General features: G+C 40.5%; 1 protein-coding gene and 1 long non-coding RNA gene across 2 annotated transcripts in view; both read right to left on the bottom strand.

Moving 5' to 3' along the window:
• FUT9 (fucosyltransferase 9) overlaps positions 1–22,821 on the bottom strand; it is a 148,042-nt gene that overhangs the window by 106,064 nt on the left and 19,157 nt on the right. The window lies entirely within an intron of this gene.
• On the bottom strand, positions 11,653–14,916 carry LOC135982275 (uncharacterized). Its single transcript, XR_010599544.1, has 3 exons — positions 14,445–14,916; positions 13,337–13,434; positions 11,653–13,032 (listed from the first exon to the last, which is right to left on the bottom strand). It is a non-coding gene; the product is annotated as an uncharacterized LOC135982275 (long non-coding RNA).

Genomic DNA, 22,821 nt, shown 5'->3' with positions numbered 1-22,821 from the left:
ATTCTTCCAGGACCTGACCCTGCCTTTGATGGAAATTGAAGACATTTATGTGATAAGGCCCTCGTTTACCAGCACTAAGTAATTTAATTCTAACCAGTTAGCTGTCTGCATATTGTACTGATGCCTATGTATTTGGAGTGTATAAGAACAGGGTAATATCCAAATAAGCCCGTTTACTGAATATATACAACACACAAAGCTTAGCTATTTACAGTGTGACTCTGGTTGGGTCCTGCTGGCTTCTGAACATAAAAGACAGAAAGCACCACTAGAGGGCTCACAGACTATTTAAAGGGATACTACCCTATTCTTGTACACTACAGTATTTAACTTGCATTAAGAAATAGCACCAGAAACAGATCAAACTGTCTAACTTGGAATGCATCTCATTATACCACATGGAATCAAACAAATAGTACACACAAATTATTTTTTCTTTAAAAACAAACATTGTATGATAAAAAGAAGAACAGGAGGACTTGTGGCACCTTAGAAGAACAAGTCCTCCTGTTCTTCTTTTTGCGGATACAGACTAACACGGCTGCTACTCTGAAACCTTTCATTGTATGATATTCACTCATCAAAATATCAGAAGATGAATTAATTTGTGAAACAAATCAATTTGAAAGGAAGACAAATTAGAGGGATTTTAAGGTGTCCTTGAAGGTCCCCTATTGCCTATTTCCTTCCCCTGTTTAGGTCCTGTTCCATGCTAACCCTTCTCCCAACAAAACAATGCTGAATGTAGTTGATTCTGGAAGGCATCAGTGCTGCACCAAGTGTCAGTTACACGAATTCACTCAAGAGCTATGCAAAAGGCCCCTATCAGTCCCAAGTACTCGGAGCATAATGCTACCAGAACTCCATTGTAGCCAAAGAAAAGTTAATTTTAAAGATGAATGGAAAATCAGTTACAAAATACAATTCCTTCCATTGATTGGCACAATATATGCTGAACTCTCCCAATATCCCGACTAAAGAGAGTATTCATTTGTTTAATTTTTAATTCCTAGGTACTGCATGTCCATCCTCATTCTAATCTCCTTAGAGCTTCTACTCTAATGTGACATGCCAGCAAGCACTATACTGGTGGAATCACATCAGCTGCAAGAGTTCTTTGGAGTAGGGTGCTGCTGATGGCTTTAAGCAAGTACTGGGCTGTTTTAAAAACACTCTATATTTTCTGCATTTTTTATTTTACAATAGGATATAAGGTATTAAATGTGAATGGCAAAGAAAAAAGTTATGCACTTTAGTTCTTCTTTGTGTTGTATAAAACATCCTAAGCAATGAAAACAGCATTCTTTTAACGTTATTTTTGGTGGATAAATAATCTAATTTTAACAAGGGGCTAATTTTAAGTGTCTGCACAAAAATTAAGTGTGTAGGTTAATGTCTCTCCTATTGGATCTTAATGACATGCACTCCATTTTTTTCCATTTAGATCACTGCATTCCTTAACAAATCAATAAACAATTCAGATCCCTAAGGAATAAACTATTAGACCAAAATCTAGTTGGCTACCAGAGAGGGAAACTTGAGTTTTCAATCTGATAGCAGAAATGGATGCCTTCCAACAATTAATGCACAAATCTACTCCAAAATCATATTGGTGATAAGACTTCACAAACTGCTAGGGTGATATTCATTCATTCATGACAGTATGTGTTCTCCCATTCTCATTTATTTTATACCAGCTGTTTATTTTAGCTGATACAAATGAAACCTATCCTACACTGCCATCTCAATAGCCCATCAGCTTGAGTAATAATTACATGTTGTTTTATCAAGTACCAGATGATTATTATTAATTATTCATAGCACATCCCAGAATGTGCCACACAGACTAGTAAAAAAAAAGGACACAGCGCCTCTTGCCCTGAAGAAATTACAATCTAAATGGAGATATGACAAAATGAGGGAATACAAAACAGGGGTAGGAAATAGGGCTATGAATACAAAATTGGGCTAGCTCAGAGGTATAGCACATATGGTTTTGTTTTAGGATTAATTTGAATAATGGGGATGGGCGAACTTTACATTGAGAAGGGGATAAGGTACAGAGTAGAGAGGAGATGGTGAGAGCTGGAAGAGGACTGGGAACCTGACTCAAAAGAGAAAACTAGGGCAACAAACAGGTGGCATAGCAAACACTGAAATGACAAATTCTGCTTGAAGAAATATGTCTTCTGTGAAGAATGGAAGGCAGTAAAGGCAGGTCTGCTGGGGAATGTGTGTCCATGAAGGGATGGGGGTAGTGGGTAACAGGTTTGTCCTGGTTGGAGACAGTGGCCTATATTCATTCAGGGTGCCAAGGCTTCCGTTCCGCAGCAGCAGCAGCTGAAAGAGGCTGACATGAATGCTGGAGTCCAAAATGGGAAGATCAAAATATCCTATTGATGGAGGAGGACTGGGTTTGGAGATACAGGGACCCTGATGGCTTCCAAGAGAGTGGTTGGGTAAGTTTCTGGTGCTGGGTCCCCCAAGCTGGATGATACTGGTGTCTGTGGGAAACTCAGAGATGGGTTGGCAGAATCAGTGAATAATGTTTTATAAAGTTAGGCAAAACTCAAAGCACTAGAAGGAAGATGAAAAAAGAAAGGAAGATCAGAGAATTCCAGTCCAGGAAGAGAAAAATTACTGATTAATCTTTTTCAGAATGATAAATATTTGAGACAAGCCTCACCTCCAACAATAATTGGTGGTTATTCTAACCCTTTTCCGGACTGGTTTAGAATAAAGTTAAACACAAATAATCACATATCCTTTTGTTTAATTCATTCATTCTCAGACATTTCATCTAACAGATGAACCTGAGGGTGCCCTGATAACATGGGTAGTTTCTGAGTCATACAAAGCTCAAGCCAACTGATTCCAGTCACAGGAAAAAGACAAGACTAAAGGGAGGAAGAAATTTGATATATATTATATAGTTTTAAAAGAAAATCAAGCACAGGATTAAATCCTGAGGCATTCACTTGTAGGAAAAAAAGAGATGGTAGATTGTGCACCCCATTTTTCTCCATGAGAATCTAATTAATTCATTAAGTATAGAGCTCCACCAAAATGTGCACCACAGGTTTTTTAAATGCATGCTACAGATGTGAAAGGAGACAGGCAACAACAACAAAATAACACAGTAGGGAGTTTGGAGAGGTGTGAGATTCTTCCGTTGAGCATCTATAAAGTTTTCTACAGCACTTCACTTTTAGGATTTTGCACTTCTGACATAAATAAGTTAGACAAATAAAAAGCGAGATAACAGCAGCTTTCTTCAGAACAGAGGTAAAATTAGGTCTCAAATGTGTGACATTGTACTTCATGAGACACTGGTGAGAGGTAGGACTGGAAGGCATTGCCATTTATCTGTTTGGGATCTGGATTTTTGCTTTGTAAAGTGGGGCATCAAATCCATCTGTTCCACTGTGTTCAAGCTCTCTGGGTTAAATCTTTGCCCCATTGAAGTCAATGGGAGTTTTACCAGTGACTTAAAAGGAAGCTGGGATTTCACCCTTTGTTCCTGTGTAGGCTGCAGGTTTTATTTTGTGACCAATCCTGCTCTGGCAGGAATGGAACTAGATAAACTATTCTCCCCCACACACACTTTCTGATGAAATCCGATCTATTATGTTGTAATCCATATAGGTTTTTATAGTGCTCTGATCACCACAGTATATGAGTTCCTTCTAGTAGCATTAAACAACATGATTAACATCTGGCATGTGTTTTTCATTCTTTGTCTTATCCTTTCCCCAAACAGAGAATGGAGTATGTTGTGTAGTGTTTTGTTTCAATAGGTTTCTTCTTTTGTTTTTAATATATACATATTCCAATGTGTTTATTTTAGAGAAGTCAGGTAGAAAAAGTGATCCTTGCACATGGAGCAGAAGGAGGCAAGTTTTGTGATGGTCCTTAGTTCCTGTGGGAGCTCAGGACTGGCCATTGAAAAAGTTCCATCTCCTCCACAAACAATCTTTACCCTTAAGACAGAAAGTTCTATTCTGCCTGAGGAGCAAAGTTGTTGACCATGAACCCCATCCCTGAGCTTTAGGAGATTTTTAGATATCTTGGACTCAGACCATTAAGCATTTTGAAGATAAGGAGATCTTGAACTTGACTCAATCTTGCATCAGTCTTCACTAAAAAAGTTGAGTGAGCAGATATTTAACACAATTAATACTAACAACAAGGGAGAAGGAACACAAACCAAAATAGAGAAATAATAGATGAGAGAATATTTAGGTAAGTTAGATATATTAAAGTTGGCAGGGCCTGATTAAATTCACCCTAAGGTCCTTAAGAAACTAGCTGAAGCATTTATCTTTGAAAACTCATTGAGGATAGGAGAGGTCCGAGAGGACTAGAGAATGGCAAATATAGGACCTATTTTTTTTAAAAGGGAACAAAGGGACCCAGGGAATTACAGATCAGTCAGCCCACATGGCAGTCTCATAAGCAAATTAGGGAAATGTAGTCTAGATGAAATTACTATAATGTGGTTGGACAGCAGGTTGAAAGACCATACTCAAAGAGTAGTTCTCAATGATACACTGTCAATTTGGGAGGGCGTATCTAGTGGGATCCTGCAGGGGTCAGTCCTGGTCCAATGCTATTTAATATTTTCATTAATGATTTGGATAATGCAGTGAAGAGTATGCTTACAAAATTTGTGGATGACACCAAGCTGGGAGGTGTTGCAATCATTTTGGAGGACAGGATTAGAATTCAAAATGACCTTAACAAATTGAAGAAATGGTCTGATATCAACAAGATGAAATTCAATAAATACAAATGCAAAGTACTTCACTTACAAAGGAAAAATCATAAGAACATAAGAATGGCCATACTGGGTCAGCCCAAAGGTCCATCCAGCCCAGTATCCTGTCTACCGACAGTGGCCAATGCCAGGTGCCCCAAAGGGAGTGATCAAGTGATCTCTCTCCAGCCATCCATCACCACCCTTTGACAAACAGAGACTAGGGACACCATTCCTTACCCATCATGGCTAATAGCCATTAACGGCCTTAACCTCCATGTATTTATCCAGTTATCTTTTAAACCCTGTTATAGTCCTAGCATTCACAACCTCCCCAGGCAAGGAGTTCTACAAGTTTACTGTGCGCTGGGTGAAGAAGAACTTCCTTTTATTTGTTTTAAACCTGCTGCCCATTAATTTCATTTGGTGGCCCCTAGTTTTTATATTATGGGAACAAGTAAATAACTTTTCCTTATTCACTTTCTCCACACTACTCATGATTTTATATACCTCTATCATATCCCCCCTTAGTCTCCTCTTTTCCAAGCTGAAAAGTCCTAGCCTCTTTAATCTCTCCTCATATGGGACCCGTTCCAACCCCCTAATCATTTTAGTTGCCCTTCTCTGAATCTTTTCTAATGCCAGTATATCTTTTTTGAGATGAGGAGACCACATCTGTACGCAGTATTCAGGATGTGGGCATACCATGGATTTATATAAGGGCAATAAGATATTCTCCATCTTATTCTCTATTCCTTTTTGAATGATTCCTAACATCCTGTTTGCTTTTTGGACTGCCACTGCACACTGCATGGACATCTTCAGCGAACTATCCACGATAACTCCAAGATCTTTTTCCTGATTAGTTGTAGCTAAATTAGCCCCCATCATATTGTATGTATAGTTGGGGTTATTTTTCCCAGTGTGCATTACTTTACATTTATCCACATTAAATTTCATTTGCCATTTTGTTGCCCAATCACTTAGTTTTGTTAGATCTTTTTGAAGTTCTTCACAGTCTGCTTTGGTCTTAACTATCTTGAGCACTTTAGTATCATCTGCAAACTTTGCCACCTCACTTTTTACCTCTTTCTCCAGATCATTTATGAATAAGTTGAATAGGACTGGTCCTAGGACTGACCCTTGGGAACACCACTAGTTACCCCTCTCCTTTCTCAAAATTTACTATTTATTTCTACCCTTTGTTCCCTGTCTTTTAACCAGTTCTCAATCCATGAAAGGATCTTCCCTCTTATACCATGACAGCTTAATTTACATAAGAGCCTTTGATGAGGGACCTTGTCAAAGGCTTTCTGGAAATCTAAGTACACTATGTCCATTGGATCCCCTTTGTCCAAATGTTTGCTGACCCCTTCAAAGAATTTTAATAGATTAATAAGACATGATTTCCCTTTACAGAAACCATGTTGACTTTTGCCCAACAATTTATGTTCTTCTATGTGTCTGACAATTTTATTCTTTACGATTGTTTCAACTAATTTGCCCGGTACTGATGTTAGATTTACCGGTCTGTAATTGCTGGGATCACCTCTCGAGCCCTTTTTAAATACTGGCGTTACATTAGCTATCTTCCAGCCATTGGGTACAGAAGCCGATTTAAAGGACAGGTTACAAACCATAGTTAGTAGTTCCGCAATTTCACATTTGAGTTCTTTCAGAACTCTTGAGTGAATGCCATCTGGTCCCGGTGACTTGTTACTGTTAAGTTTATCAATTAATTCATAGAATATCAGGGTTGGAAGGGACCTCAGGAGGTCATCTAGTCCAACCCCCTGCTCAGAGCAGGACCAATTTCCAACTAAATCATCCCAGCCAGGGCTTTGTCAAGCCTGACCTTAAAAACTAATTCCAAAACCTCCTCTAGTGACGCCTCAGTCTGTGACAATTCCTCAGATTTGTCACCTAAAAAGCCAGCTATGAAACAGGGAATCAAATGCACAACTACGAAATAGGGAATAACTGGCTTGGTGGCAATGTGGAAGAAAAGGATCTGGGGGTTATAGTAGACCACAAATTGAATATGAGTCAACAATGTGAAAGGCTAATAGCATTCTGAGCTGGATTAACAGGTGTATTCTATGCAAGACCTGGGAGGTAACAGTCCTACTCCTACTCTACTCAGCACTGGTAAGGCCTCAGCTGGAGTACTGTGTCCAATTCTGGGCGCCATACTTTAGGAAAGGTGTGGACAAATGAGAGAGAGTCCAAAGGACAGCAACAAAAATAATAAAATGTTTAGGAAACCTGACCTATGAAGAAATGTTATAAAAACTGGGCATGTTTAGTGTTGAGAGAAGAAGACTGAGAAGGGATCTGACAACAGTCTTCAAATATGTTAAGAGTTGTTACAAAGAGGATGGTGATCAATTGTTCTCCATGTCCACTATGGGTAGGGCTTAATTTTCAGCAAGGGAAATTCAGATTTGATAGTGGGAAAAACTTCCTGGCTATAAGAGTATTTAAGGTCCTGAATAACCTTTCAACGAAGGTTCCGGAAACCCCATCATTAGAGATTTTTAAGAACAGTTGGACAAACACCTGTCAGTGAGGTCTAGGTTTACTTGGTCCTGCCTTAGTGCAAGAGGCTGGACTTGATGACCTTGCAAGGTCCCTTCCAGCCCCACATGTCTATGATTTTAATGAATATTCTGTTGGAAGCCAGCATAGTAACTGGAGAACAGATGTGCTGATGGTAGTCCATGTTGCTGAGGAGACCTGCTGCACCATTCTGTACTAGCTGGAGTTTCCTAAGCACTGAAGGCTTATCTGAAGCACTGAAGGAATATCATTGCTGTAGCCAGACAGCAGGTGACAAAAAAGCATGTATAACTGAGGTCAGATCATCATCTACCAGTATGGGAAGGAGTCTCCTACCAAACTGGAGATGGTAGAAAATGTTACTCAGGGATGCAGCTGTGGGGAGTCTAGGAGCACTTCTAAATTATGAACTGAACTGATCAATTGTGAGTGTGTGTACTTTCAACCAAAGAAGACTGAGCTCTTTCAAGAGCTTTCAGTCTCACCAGTATATCTTCCCACTTGCTCAGCTTCAGCTTCAACCAGCTGTTTCTCATCCATAAGCTAATGCTGTCCAAGCACTGGACCATCTAGCAGTGTGATCATATGTGGTATGACTAAATTCAGATAAGACTGATTGGTTAGGAGAAACAGCCAGATAATATGGTGAGGTGACATTCCACCCCCCTTGTTCTGGATGAATGTCTACCATTTGTTAATTGAGTTTTCAGTCTAGAGGTACAGTTAAGCCCCCAACAGCTACTAAAGTATCATATAGAAGCAGTGACCAGGAAAACTGTTTTTATCTGTGCCTGAGGCGATGACTCCATTTCTTTCTGGCATAGACCTTGATACCACTATTCATGTCTTTGTCACCTTAAGGCTGATTACTGCAATGCTCTCTACGTGGGCTACACCTTAAAACCATCCAGACACCGAAGATGGTGAGGAATGTGGCAGCTCACTTAGTAAGCAGTGCATCTATTCCATTCTATTTTATATAGGTTCTTCTACTGCACTTGTCATCTTAGTATCTAAGCACCTTCCAGTAGTTAAGCAACATGACTGCACATCTGTCATGTGTTGTTTGTTCACTCATCCTCTTGTCTGGGGGAGAAGTGTGTGAGATGGAGTGTTTTGTTTTGGAATTGTATATATATTCACACATACACACACATGTTGATATATGTTTATGTTAGAGAAGGTAAGGTCAAACAAGTGGACCTTCATTTAGAAAGGAAGCTAGTGAGTTTTGTGTTGGTCCTTAGTTCCTGGGGGATTTCATTCCACTGTCTTGGGCAAGTCTCCAAGAAAGTTCTGTCTCCTGCACAGATGAGCTTTACCCTTTATGTGGAGAGTTCCATTGTGCCAGAGGACTGAAGTTGTCAACCACAATCTTCATCCTGGAGCTTTAGGTGATCTTTTAGATATCGTGGGACCAGGCCACTAAGCAAGTGCCTTGAAGATAAGGACCAATACATGGAACTTGATTTCATCTGTACTGGCCATCTGTTAGCTGGAATATAAGGCGTTTTGACGTATAAAACCCTAAATAGTTTAGGACCAGCCTACTTGAAAGACTTTCTTTCTCCCCATGCCATATTGCTGCAATTGTAGTCTGCAAAGGCACCCGAGTTGGACATTCTTTGTGAGGAACTTAGCTGTACAGCACAGCTTGGTCACAGATCAGCTGAGATTCCAGAACACACTGCAATGTCTATCTTTTTGCCCAGATGCCTGAAGAAGGCAGGGCTAAATGTATGAATCTGTAAAAAGCAACAGAGGGTCCTGTGTCACCTTTAAGACTAACAGAAGTATTGAAGCATAAGCTTTCGTGGGTGAATGCACACTTCATCAGACGCAAGTCAGCGTTTTGCTGAGGTTTCTTGAAGCAGAAAGTCTGAAAGAAACATAAGCAACTTTTTTTCTAAATATGATGTTTTGCTCAGTTTTGGGAATAATGCTAGCTTCTCTACTATTGGTGGATTAAAGTAATGTCCCATTGGATTCAGCTGTTTAGGATGTAAAAAGGTGGACTGTTGAGTTTATAGTAGGCTGCTAACCATTGTGTAATAGAAAAGTGTAAAAGCAGTATTGAGCTCAGGGGTTTTTTAAATCATAGTTGTAGTCTATAAATGTTAGAATTTTGTTATAAAATAATCTGTTTTATGATATATTTATAATTTTGCAGTATGTCACTACTGTTATTTTTTACATTTACTAAAAGGTGGCACTTCAGAGAGCACAGGTAATGCCTTCCCCTGCGGGAGGGTGGGTAACGTAACTTTCTCTGCAACCACTCCATGATCTGAAAATAAAGTGAGGGAGAATTCCTTTTCTAGCCTCCATGCATCTGCCCGCTGTCAAGACTGGTTATGTGAGCTGTGTGCTAGGCTCAGGATTTGGGCACTAGTATAATACAAAATAAGGAGTTTGAAGAGATTTTCAAAAACCCCCAGAAAAGCTTTATGCTTGAAATGGTATATGGATCAGTGCTCCTTTGCTCCTTAATATACATGTCCCCTCTTATCTGTCTTCACTTTCGCAATGCAAATAGCTTCTAGTGCTTTTTCCCACTCCTTTATTACAACTAACAATGGCTGTTATAAACCAATAAAGTCAGTAGCAGGCAAAAACCTATTTTTACAGATGCCAGGACAAAAATGTTAATTACCTTAAAAGAGTAACAATTATTTTTCTCCTGCTCTCCATTTAGCTTTTCATAGATATTAATTATAGTTTGTCAAAACTGTATCTTGGAAATACCTACTCTTCTGAAAGAGTTTTAAAATGAATCCTTTGTCTCCTATATCCTATAACAGTGTAGTAAAGTGCCTTCTCTTTTCTTCCTTATATAATTTAAAAACATAGAATCAATGGGATGTATTTAGGAAGATTTAGCATCCTTTTTCATATCTTCTTATACTGTGAGATGTAATTTTATGTGGATATGTCTCTCTAAGAATGCAATTTTTGTGATCTGACTAAGGATTCGTAAATGATTCATATACATGGCTAAGGGAGCTGACCCTGATCCCATATAAGTCAATGGCAAACCCATTTACTAGAGTGCAAGAAGATTAGGTCCTGTGGTGTAGTTATTGTAACTATGGGCCATATGGCTCCCATGGCTTGCATGCTGAAACATGCTTACTATAGCTTGTTACAAAACCTGCCATACTAAGACCTCCTACTTTGCATGCTGCCATACAACTTACAGCACAAAAAGAGATGTGAAAAATAGTTGCAGCTTCCAAGCAGGTGTGATCTGGAGAAACGTGGGCAGAAACAGGGTGAAGTCAAAATTACTGTGTGTCCTGTCCGGATAATCAATCTAAGTTACTACACAAAACTGACAGTAAACTATTGCTACTTGAGTGGTAATAATTTACTATCAACAAAAATCCTTCTCTTCAATGTGGCAAAATACAACTGTTTCCATGGATGTGTATAAGGTAAACTGCAAATGGTGAGGGCATCTGGGCTTCATATCAGACTGTAAGAGATGTAGAAAAATGTCCACGTGCCTTGGCCCCTGAGCCATGTTTGCAGTGGAACCGTATACTACATTTCCCAACATAGAATCCACCTGTTTATTTTTATCTCTTTAACAGGTGTTTGTCTTTGTTCACAGTCTGTTACTACTACAACGGGTTGGCAGGATATGGATCAATGTAGAAAGCTCAGTTGGGGTGGGGTCTTAGCACTTTCTCCTCCTTTTCACTATAAAACAGATCATATGGCTCTAAGTCTGTTTGGTATGATATTAGATTCAGGGGTTGACAAACTGTGGTACATGTACAATTAGTAGAGGGTGAGCTTGATGGTCCAACAGTTAACTTCACAACCATTTTTTAAGACACTGGGACATGAATCAAGGAAGTTTGAGAACCACTGATGTAGATCAAAGCTGTCCAAACTGAGATGTGAAGCCCTTCCCACTGGTCCATAGAGAACCAGGCAGTCAGCTGATGTTGTTGGTTCTGCCCTCGTGTGTGCAGGCTCAGTACACAATGGTGTACATTGATGAGGCTACTCCATTAAATGTTTTGCCTTTTCCTCTCCAACCAAGAAATATTACCAGAGGGAGATGAAGAAGCCATAAGGAGCCGGACCTGCAGCCATCACACCAGGAGCTGGCCCAGCCACCAGTGGACCACAACTGCACTGAGATCTACACCCACCACAACTCCATTAGGTTTTACTCCCACAACCACCGCCACCACCATGGAACCCACCGATGCTGGACCAAAACCAGTTATAACCATTGACAGCAGTCAGGGATAGAAGAAGGCGTACAGGTGGATTGTGATTTGATCTGGTGGAACTGACGGAACGTGAGAGTGGAAGAAAACCTGATTGGAAGGTAGGGGTCAGGAAAAAGAGCACCAAAGGGCAGGGAACCTGATTTGGAGAGAGGTGAGGAGAAGCAGCAGTGGTGGGTTTGGAGGAGGGTAGAATTTTAAGAGGAGAAAGGGGTAGATGAATGAGGGAGAAAAAGGAAGGAAATAGGAGGCTAGAGCAGGAAACTGTAGGCAGGATGAGACCAGGGGCATGTCTTAAAGGGCAAGAGCTAGAACAGAATAGAGTTTTGAGGGGGTGTTTGTGGAGCAGATCATGGTCAGAGGAGTACTCATTTTGATTTCCCCAGGATGAAAGAAACTGATTTGCAAAGAATGGATTATGGGGTGGACTGACTGTGATAGTGGGACAGTATGTAGAATTGAGTTAGTGGGAGGAAATTGATTGTGACTTCGGGAGGCTGATTAGGTATGTTGGAGTAATGAGAAACTGAAACTGAATGTATATGGGTAGGTTCAGTTTGATTTGTCCATGGGAGTGAAGGAAATTATGCGGATGGTTGTGAATTATCAGAAGAATTGGCTTTGAATGGGATGATGAGGAGAGGTGCTTTTGGCTATGTGGGCAGCCAGTCCAAGCCCAGTGAGTCTCGGTCTAGTGTTGATAGAGAAGGCAGCCCACACTAAAAAATAAGCTGGACCCCCCAGTGTAATTCATCTATATATTATTGTACCTTGTCACACGAGTTTTCCCCCCCCCCTTTTTTTAACGTTTTGGGGAAGAAAGGAGGTCATCTATTTGGTAACAGTTTTTTGTGGAGGTCTGGGGGATCATTTTAACTTTATAAATCTTTACTAAAAGGAGTTTAAAAATGTCACATTCCCCAGTGATTTCAGCCGTAGGAAATAGAGAAAAGGCAAACATGGGGCTTTTAAACATCAGTATTATGCATGCAGTACACACGTAACTAGTTCACCTAAATTTATGTATCCAATTACAAGCACAGTGAATGTGTGCTTGCATGCCTAGCTAGCCTCACTCATAGACCCACCTACCCCTTTTTTTGCTCCCAGTTACACAGACAATTGCCAGTAGTAGGCAGGCAATACAGATGTGTCTCTTTGAAAATTTAGCTTATAGAACTTAGAAGAAGGAACAATAGAGAAACATGCAATGGGTTACGAAGCAATAGCCTTTTCATTTCAGACCTGTACAATATACTATGTTGGTGGGGGAGAATGCATTTCCTGTGCTGCATCATATGCCCTCAGTTGACCCATGGATCTGTCAAAGTCTATGAGACCCCCACCACAGGGATGAAATTCTGGCCCCACTGAAATCTATGGGAACTTTCTCATGGACTTCAGTGGGGTGTGGATGTCACCTCAGGCTTCCAATAGTAAAACAATGGTGCTACATTCTACTCCAGCAGACACCTGTCAAAATGGATAAATAAAATTCTTGTTTTACCTTTTATTAACAGTAGGTTTTTAGTAACATTGACATATATACAGGAGGTGAGACTAAATGATCTAATGGTTCCTTCTGGAACCATTTATGAATTTATGAACCTTTAACATTCTCCATTGAAGATTATTTATGGAAGATGAGCAAATTTTACTTATTTTATATAATATGAGATTGTTTCTCTTTTCCAGTAAAATCTAGAAGATCGCTGAAAACTAGACAACAGGCAGAAATGAAGAGTAGCATCTTTGCTACAGGAAATAAGCTATCTACCTGGGTTTTCACATTCTTTAGATTGCAAAGTTAATCAGGTGGTTGTTCTATTGGAGATCTCCTTTTCACAACAAGGTGATATACAACAGGGTTTCCATCTGTTCAGAGAGGAGCAGAGCAGTTTTAATTTGGGTCAAAGCTGCTGTATTTAGCTTGAGCATGAGAACAAGTGGAAATGCATTGCCACTACAGCAAAACATACTATTTCTACTACACAGTAGAATAAATAACACTGTGCCCCCCCCCCAGAGCCAGCATCCCATAGCCCCTCTTGCACCCCAAACTCCCTCCTGCACCCCAAGCCCTTACCCCAGCCCTGACTCCCTCTCAGAGCCAGCACCCTGTACCTCCTCCTGCACCCCAATGCCCTGTCCCAGCCCTGACCCTCCTCCAAGAGCCATCACCCTATACCCCCTCTGGTACCCCAACACTATGCCCCAGCCCAGAGCCCTCTCCTGCACCCAAACTCCCTCCTAGAGCCCGCACCCCCTCCTGCACCCCAATGCCCTGCCACAGCCCTGACGCCCCTCCCAGAGCCAGCACCCCGCATCCCCTCCTGTACTCCAACACTCTGTCCCAGCCCACAGTCCCCTCCTGCACCCAAACTTCCTCCTAGAGCCTGCAGTCCCTCCTGCACGCCAAAACTCTGCCCCATCCCAGAGCCCCATCCTGCACCCAAACTCCCTCCCAGAGCCTGCAACCCTCCCCGTCTCCTGCACGCCAACCCCCTGTCCCAGGCTCAGCCCAGAGCCCCCTCAAACACTGCGAACCCCTCCACCACAGCCCAGAGCCTGCACCCCTTCCTGAATGCCAACCCCCTACTTCAGCCTGGTGAAAGTGAGTGAGGGTGGGGGAGAGTGAGCAACAGAGAGGGAGGAGGATGGAGTGAGTGGGTGGGGCTTTGGGGAAGGGGTGGGGTAGATCCTGGGTTGCCCTTAAATTTAAAAAGTGATCTTGGGCGTAAAAAGGTTGGAGACCACTGTACTAGGGAGATTGGAAGGCTGAGGTTGGAATGGTAACATGCCCTCAGCTATAACATGTTCCCCCCGTCACATGTCCCCTCTCACGGGGTGACTGGCCCTTTTAAGAAGGAATGGATCCAGCTCACCTTAGATTCATTACCAGCCTCTCACTGGGGCTTGATAGAAGGTAACTGGTCTCTATAAAGAGACACAGAGGAGGAACAGGAAGTGGTGGCATCAGCTGCAAAAAAGCAAGATGAAGTCATAGTTCAGGGCAACTGCATGTGTTTTCCCCCTCCGTGGTCCAGCAAGGGCACCCACATGTAGGCTTCTAGGTCTCCAGTAGTTACTTCTTACTTCTCTTGGATATAACAAGTATGGAATATCAGTTCTGTGCAAACTAGCAATAATTCAGTTTCTCTGCTTTGTGTGTGTACATAGTATACCAACCTCCTTAAGTCAACACAAAAATGTGTAAAATCATCATTAGCGAGAATACAAAAAAAAAAAATCAAATGTTTCTGTACAATAGGTAGCTTAACTACCTCTGCTTTCCCCACGTTTTTCAATCTATTTTAAGATCTTCTATCATAGGAAGGGATTCTGCCATATAATATATTCTCCCCTATTCACAAAAGAAATAAAATTGATAATACCTTTTTCTAAGTAACAAATGAAATCAATGTGTCAAGATATTAAACTTTCCACACTTCATTTATTTTTTCCAATACTTTGTGTGTATTTGCGTGTATACCATTTTACACATAGAGATAGTAAGCTGATGTCACTTGTTCTTAATATATAAAATATTTATAAATTCATCAATTAGTACTTCAAACATTTATATTTTATTAGAAGCAATTATTATGCATTTAACTTTAAATCATTTAAATAGATTCTGCTGCATTAGTTCTCCAAAGGAATTTGCAAAGTGTTCAATTACTTCCCTAAATGTTGGCTTTCTTCCAAACCAAGAGACTGTTTCCCACTCTTTTGACTCTTGTTCATACTCTCTGCAACCACTTGTTTCAATGATCATGAAAAGAGTTTTTCTTTCATGGCTGCTTCTACAGTGAGCACTCCTTTCTTGTTAAAAAAAAAAACAAGTTTTTCCTAACAAAAATTAAACTAACATCTTCATTATACTGCACATTTTGTTGAGTGAAGAACCTTCAAACAAAGAAAGATTGTCCAAGGGACCTGTTCACAGGAGCTACTGCTTTCTTGGGACTGGAAAAAAAGTTTTAGCTACTAACAAGCAGGAGCAGTGTAACAGAACAAAATGGAATGCAACTATATGTGCCTCAGATTTCCAAAACTGAAAGTCAGAGCGATCAGTTACAGTCTCCAGCACTGACCCTTTATGGGAAAGGAAATAATAAAGCGGAATATCAAATAAGAAAAGGAGACAGGTCAATCTAGTCATGTGGCATTTCCTCTTCTTAACCTTCACTAGTAAAGATTATTAAAAACTGATGTACAGAGATAAAAACCAGGGACTAAAAATACTATAACTTAAAAAGGCCATTTAATATGCACTGGCTTGGTTCCTTCTGATAGGAGTCCTAGCAAGACTAAAACCTTTACAAAAAATTACAAAACCAGATAAAATATTGTGTGTGTGCACTCACACACACACGCACATATACCTCTTAACAATTACTGATTTACACTATTCAGACTCTAAACATAACTTGAACCTCAAATGTAATGTGGCTGTTTATTTAAGAGTAATGTGAACAATTTCCTATCTGATGTATTTGTCTTGAAAAACAACAAAAAGGAATTATTTTTATTATGTATTTGTTTAACCTTGACAATGTGGTCAGTCTGCTCAAGGCATCTACAGAGACACTGGTGGTTGCAAGAGGTTTGAAGAACAAAGTCTGATGGAGCCAAACATAATCCCTTTTATTAGATTCCCCCCTTCATTCCTTTAGTCAATCCAGGATTCTGCAGGCATTCATATCCAGAACACAAGAACCTCCTTTGTTGGTGACTTCCCTATTCACCAAGTAGCTTTGACTACAGGTTTTCCTAAATCTAAGCACAGTCAGGTTCTATATGAGATATTTCAGAGAAACAGTTGGCTCTCCATAATTAAGACTGATACCAATACATTAATCACAATCCTATTTTAATTCTACTTGCTTTAACTTTAATTTAGTTTTTGTTATCTGTCTCACAAAGAGGATTCCTTTCCCAGAAAGTTTGAAGGTAATGGAGTAAGGCATTTGTCAAATCTGAAATCTAACTTTTGGAATGTAATACCTCAAAGAATGGTTTGACCTAGAAACCAAAGGTTTGGTAAATTTCCTTAGCACGGACTGATGTTTTTGGATACATTCATATATTCACTGGATTAATTCTGGAGTTACCTGATACAGTTTCTTCAGACATCAAACACATGAGACTTACTAGCTCAGCTGCAACAGAGAAAATCAGTCCATATAACCTGTGGAATTTAAGCTTCACAACACCAGAGAGACATTGAAACCAACAACTTCACTGATCCTGCAAAGCTTATAAACTCCATAGGAGCCCTGGTTCTGGCAGATCTCCCCAGTCCCAGCCATGGTGGCTCTTTCTGTGCATGTAAGGGTTTATATGCTCTGCAGATCCAGAGAGACATCCATGATGAACAACATGTGGAATATTCAAAGTCAGTGTGAGGAGACTGTGCTGGGACACCGCCCTAACCCTTCTCACCACTCACTCGTTTACTTGTAGAAGAACCATGCTATTTGTAAGATAAAAGGCATGTAACTTTTCTCAAATGTGTACATGTTTAGGGTATATCGAGGAAGGGAGTATGTGGCCTACATATTCAGAGTAAAGAAAAAGTTGATCTCTGGCCTTTTTGTAGAGTGTAGACTCTCTCCATGTATATTTGTAACTTCTCCATATTTAGTATCATCTGAGATTTTATGAGAGAGATTAACATGTTCTTTACTCCCTCATCCTAATTATTAAAATCTGATTCTTTTCTGAATTGTAACTCGGTAAAATCACACTGAATTACTCATAGGTCTGTTACTTTTGTATATTAAAATTCGTACCTGATCTCTTTGACTGTCAAAAAAAGAGTTTTTACTGCTTTTTGCAGAGTCACAGCAGCTAATTCTGAGTGAGCTGGATTCCTTTTTCTTACTGTACATCATCATCAGAAGAATTGCTTACTATGTTAAACCCCAGATGTATGAAAAGCAACAGGTGCATAAAAGTGTTAGTGAAGGCATCATTTCAAAATGTTGGGGTTGCACAAGTGTACATAGGGCCTAATTCGGAATACAAAATCTTAATTACTAGCAATAATGCATAAGAAGGAAAGAACCCAGATGTCATACGGATCTCATGGGGAGCTTGCATTGGCAGTTAGATAAACATTTGGGCATATTTGATCCCGACACCATTAAGAGGAAGTGAAAACAGAACCCCATGATGTTATTTTACAGAATTGCTTTTCAGAGTAAAGTCACAATTTAAATAAGATCATAAAACAGATTGTTGCAACACCTCCCTCGACATCTTTCCGCAGTTCAGTACATTACCATTTTTCATCAACCTTTATGGACAGCCTCTTAGCTAGTTTCCAATCCTATAAACAGCCTCCCCGCTGAAGTTGATTTAAATTAAATTAAAAAAATTAAGTGAAAATTAAACTATTTTTTCAATTAACATTGAGTCATGCTGCATCAAATGTTTTATTAAAATCTAATGTATTAACTCTATCACAATCGCTTTATCCAATAAGTTTAAAGCAAATAAATAATTACGTTTGTCTGGAAAGTTATATTCTTTATAAGCTGTACTGAAGCCGAGTGGCCTCCCTTCAGACCCAAGAGGGAGGAACCATTACACTTCATCTGGTGAGCACAGCCAAACCCACTCAGTCCCCGCCCCTTGCAGGAAGCGGAGGGGCAGAGCAGGAAGTATAAGAGGAGAGCCCTATAGCTCAGTTGCGGGTAGACCAGGGAAGGAGGTGGATGCCTCTCACATAGGGGCAAACCCTCTACAAGGTCCAGGACCAGCTGCAAAGCAGACCAGCACCACTGCTAGGGCCCTGGGCTAGGACCCGGTGGAGTAGGGTGGGCCTGGGTCCCCCTACCACCACCCCACAGCTGGGGCTGGCTGCATATTCACCTTAGGCCACAAGGCCCGTACGAGTCTGTTATTGCTTGCTCCAGCCACGAGACTGAGGGCTATAGGGTATAGACTATTTGTTTGCTCTACCCCGTGCAGAGGGCCAGAGCCCAGACTATTGTTGCTTGCTGAAGTGAGGCAAAGTGGCCTCCCTCTGGACCCAAGAGGGAGGAATCATTACATAAGCCCATTGCTCACCATCTCATTACCATATTTATGTTTACTGATTTTTCTTGTAATCCTTGTTCTGTTATTTTACTAAAAACAGAAGTTAGACCAGGGATCGGCAACCTTTGGCCCGCGGCCCGCCAGGGGGCTTACCCTGGCAGGCCGCGTGACAAAGGTTGTTGATCCTTGAGTTAGACTCATGGGACTGTAAATACTAGGATCATATTACTTTCCCAACTTCTTTTCTATATTTTTGTTGCTGAAAGCATGTTTAGCAAAGGTGTTCTGTACTTCAGACTTTTTGGATCACCATTAATTTCATCTCCTGTCCCTAGTACTTAATAAATATTTATGCAAGCCCTTCTTATACCTCTCAACCTCTTTTGTAAGCATTACATCATTCCCTTTTTTGCTGCCCATATTTGTTTCACTGCAAATCTTACCTGATTCCAAATGTTATGGTTTGGTGGTCTCTCACCTTTTCCATTCATAGTTCAGGTTTCCTTTTATCCCCATGTCTCTGTGCAGCTCATCATGATGCCAAATTGCCTGATCATTAAAATTAACCATAACACCTTGGAACTTTTTGAATTTGAAGTTCATTGCCACCACAGTTGTGATTTAATAACTGATCTGAACCTTTAATAATAAAAAGGACAGGTTCTCTTATACAGCAGGCTCTAACTCATTAAAAAAATTCCTACTCATTTTAAAAAACTGGAGGGATAACCAGGACAAGATTACACTGAAATGCTGCCTTCTGGATTATGATTGCCGTTGTAAGCAAAATCAGAGCAGATATGTACATACTCAAAAGCTACATTACAAAATTAAGGGCCCAACTTAAATTAAGAAATTATGGGAAACACAGTCACATCTTAAATGGATCCTTAGCCTGTGCAAATTATGTCCAGGTAAAGGCAAGAGCAAAAAAACAAACAAACAAAAACAAACTTTCTCCCTTGCATCTTTTCAGCAGGTTGGGTGAACTAAGAAGGAAGGTTAGTATGGTCCATGTCCCCTCCCCATACCCGCCAATAGAGCTTACTGACTGTGGAAGGCAGCCTATTTGTGCCTTTGGGAGAGCAAAGTATATACACACACTCCACCCACCTCCACACTTGGAAGCTGTGTGAGAAACTGACTTGAAGAATGGGTCTACTCACATGAGTAAGAATTACGTGTGTTAGGAAGGACTAAAGAATTGGACCCTTCATTAGTACTGTTTTATTTTCACCAGTATCAGACAAGACCATAGGCCAGATCTGGAGCTATACAGATGTGCATCAGCAGAGGATCTGTCCCATTATGTATAATGCCCAAAAATACTTTTTAAATTACATTTTTGTGGCAATAATGTAATAAAAAAATCTTAAAGCACAAAGATTTTTTGCACCATCTTCTGAAATATATGCTGACCTGATTTTAGTGGTATTTTGTAAAATTGCACTACTAATGTGAATATATGTCAAGAATCAAACCCAATGTGATTTGCAGAACAATTATAAATCCTAAAAGAAAAAAAGAACTAGCTTATGATTCAATGACCAACAGTCTTAACCATAACCATGCCATTTGATGTAATTAACATTAAAAACCTATTTCCAGTCAAGCAAAAATTCAAATTATTTACAGTAAATACATTTATTTACAATCTAATCCAGTTTCATACAGCATCCTTATGTGTCTACACAAAGAGGAAGTATCTTTCTGATCTAATGAATTTGCATATACTGAGTTTTGTATCTTGCTTCATTCATTAAAATAGTCATTACAGGGAGTCCTTGGATTTACGACACAATGCAATTCTGAGGAACGAATTGTAAGTCAAAATCGCTTTTCCCGTACGAATCAATGGTATAAAGGGGAGATTGGCTCCTGAACCAAGGCTTGATACACTATTTTCACTACAATAACCCAGATTTTTGTACTAAATGAATTGTAGATGACTAATGTAGCAACATCAATGTATTTATTTGGTAAACAGCATTCAAATAAACATAAAATCACATATGCTTTGACTTTCCAGAACTTTTTGAAGGGCTCTTGGCTGGGGGCTTCTCTGAAGTCTGGGCTGCAGGTTTCTCTGGAGTCTTCTCTGCAGTCTTACTTGTAAATAACTTCATGGTCACGTTATAATGAATGGACCTGAAAGGGGGTCCCTTGCAGCCGCTTGTCCGATTGGCTTCCAAGGCCAGGATAGCTTGTTGCCGGATAGCCTTGCTGCTTGTTTTTGATTGGCTTAGCCCGGGGCCAGGAGCCAATCAGAAAGTTTGAACAGTGAACTCAGTGATTGGCTGAGGCTCAGCACGTGATGTGTGCAGTTCTCCCTGCCACCTTGCGTCAAAAGGGCAAAACACACGTCGTAGGGCTGAAATGGGCAGTCAATTGAAAAGCGTTGTTAAGTCCAAGGACTCCCTGTATTTGCATGTAATTATGAACAAGAGTTGCCAAGTTCTAGAATCTACAGGCAATTGTTCTGTGGCCAAAATAAACTGAAGGCAAATAATCAGATCAAACACTACTTTTGAATTCCATTACACAATATATAAAATACATGACAACTAATCACTGTGAAATATTCTGGATATGACAGTGGTTATTCATTTTGCTTTGTTTTTGAAAAACGTATTTTCCTCATTAGAAGTTGAGCTAAGCAGTGGCTTTAAGCCACAGGCTTGAGTAGTGAATGGTGCCTCGGGCAGACACAGGGTTTCTGGAGAGCAAGAAATGCATAGGTGCGGTTACTCCCTTTGAAAGTGAACAATGTATGATTTCACTCCCTAATCCTGCAAGTGTTGGTCCTCTGGCCAGTTGGGGTGGAAAGAGCTGGTGGAAAGTCTCGTGTTGGAAGTATTCATTGGGAGGCCTACTGACTATCTTCTGGGTTTGCAAATCTCTCTAGACAGAAGAATATTTAACTGAAGTTACAGGGATGACGTGTATTGCCTTCAAAACCAGTTGACAATATCTAGTGAAAAATTACTTAGACTATTTTATCTTCTTGGACATGCTTCCCTCCCATCCATGATAAATGTATTTGGGTTTTCTGTGAAATGTGTGTCAATCTTTTGACTTTTATTTTTTAAACTCCATTAGAAAAAAAATTAAATCCGAGAACCAAAGTCTTGGCTGACTTCAAACAAAATATTTTTTTCCAATCAAGGAGTATATAAAAAAAAAATCAAATGGAGTCCCAAATTTTTAATTGTAATCTAAAAATCAAATAATCTGGACAAAACAGGTATATCAAAGGTTTAAAATACAAAATGGAAACCAATCCTTAGATTTTATATAATCATGAAATCATTGGTCCTTACATATTTTCATTTTGCAATTGAAAAAGTTGAACAGGTACAAAACAGAAAATGCTCATGATTAAAATTATTTGCACTATCCTCAATAAATTAATTAAAAGGATCTTAATCTAGTTTTCAAGGGCTTAGCTGCTAGTCACTTTGCTGATGTAAAAAGGGTTAATATTTTAAAACTATTGTATCTTTGCAATCAAAATAGAGCTGTTGTTCATGGGTGAGATAATTAATAGACAAATAGACAGTTCCCTAGGGTTACCATATGTCCGGTTTTTCCCGGACATGTCCGGCTTTTTGGTAATCAAACCCCCGTCCATGGGGAATTGCCAAAAAGGCAAACATGTCCGGGAAAAATACAGCCGGCCAGGCACTTCCCCTCCTGGGCTCCGGCTGCTGTGCTCCTCCCATGACTCTTCGGCTCTGTTTAAGAGCCGAGCTGCCCAAGCGCTACCGGCTTCGGGCAGCCCCCATGCCTCCGGACCCTGAGCCGCTGGCCAGGTACTTCCCCTCCCGGGCTCCGGGGCGCAGGGTCCAGAGGCATGGGGGCTGCCCAAAGCCGGTAGCACTCAGGCAGCTCGGCGCTTACTCATAGACTCATAGACTTTAAGGTCAGAAGGGACCATTATGATCATCTGGTCTGACCCCCTGCATGCTGCAGGCCATAAAACCGTCCCTACCCCTTCCCTGGACTCTGCTGTTGAAGTCCCCAATCCTGTTTTTAGTGACTTCAATCGGCAGAGACCCTCCTGCTAGAGATCCCTGCCCCATGCTGCGGAGGAAGGCGAAAAACCTCCAGAGGCTCAGCCAATCTGCCCTGGAGGAAAATTCCTTCCCGACCCCAAATGTGGCGATCAGTAAGACCCCGAGCATATAGGCAAGAGTCTCCAGCCCGACCCCG

Source organism: Chrysemys picta, chromosome 3 (genome assembly GCF_011386835.1).
Source record: "Chrysemys picta bellii isolate R12L10 chromosome 3, ASM1138683v2, whole genome shotgun sequence".
NCBI classification, from domain to species: domain Eukaryota; kingdom Metazoa; phylum Chordata; order Testudines; family Emydidae; genus Chrysemys; species Chrysemys picta.
The sequence above is the reverse complement of the archived record's forward strand: the minus strand, read 5'-3'. Positions and strand labels throughout refer to the sequence as shown.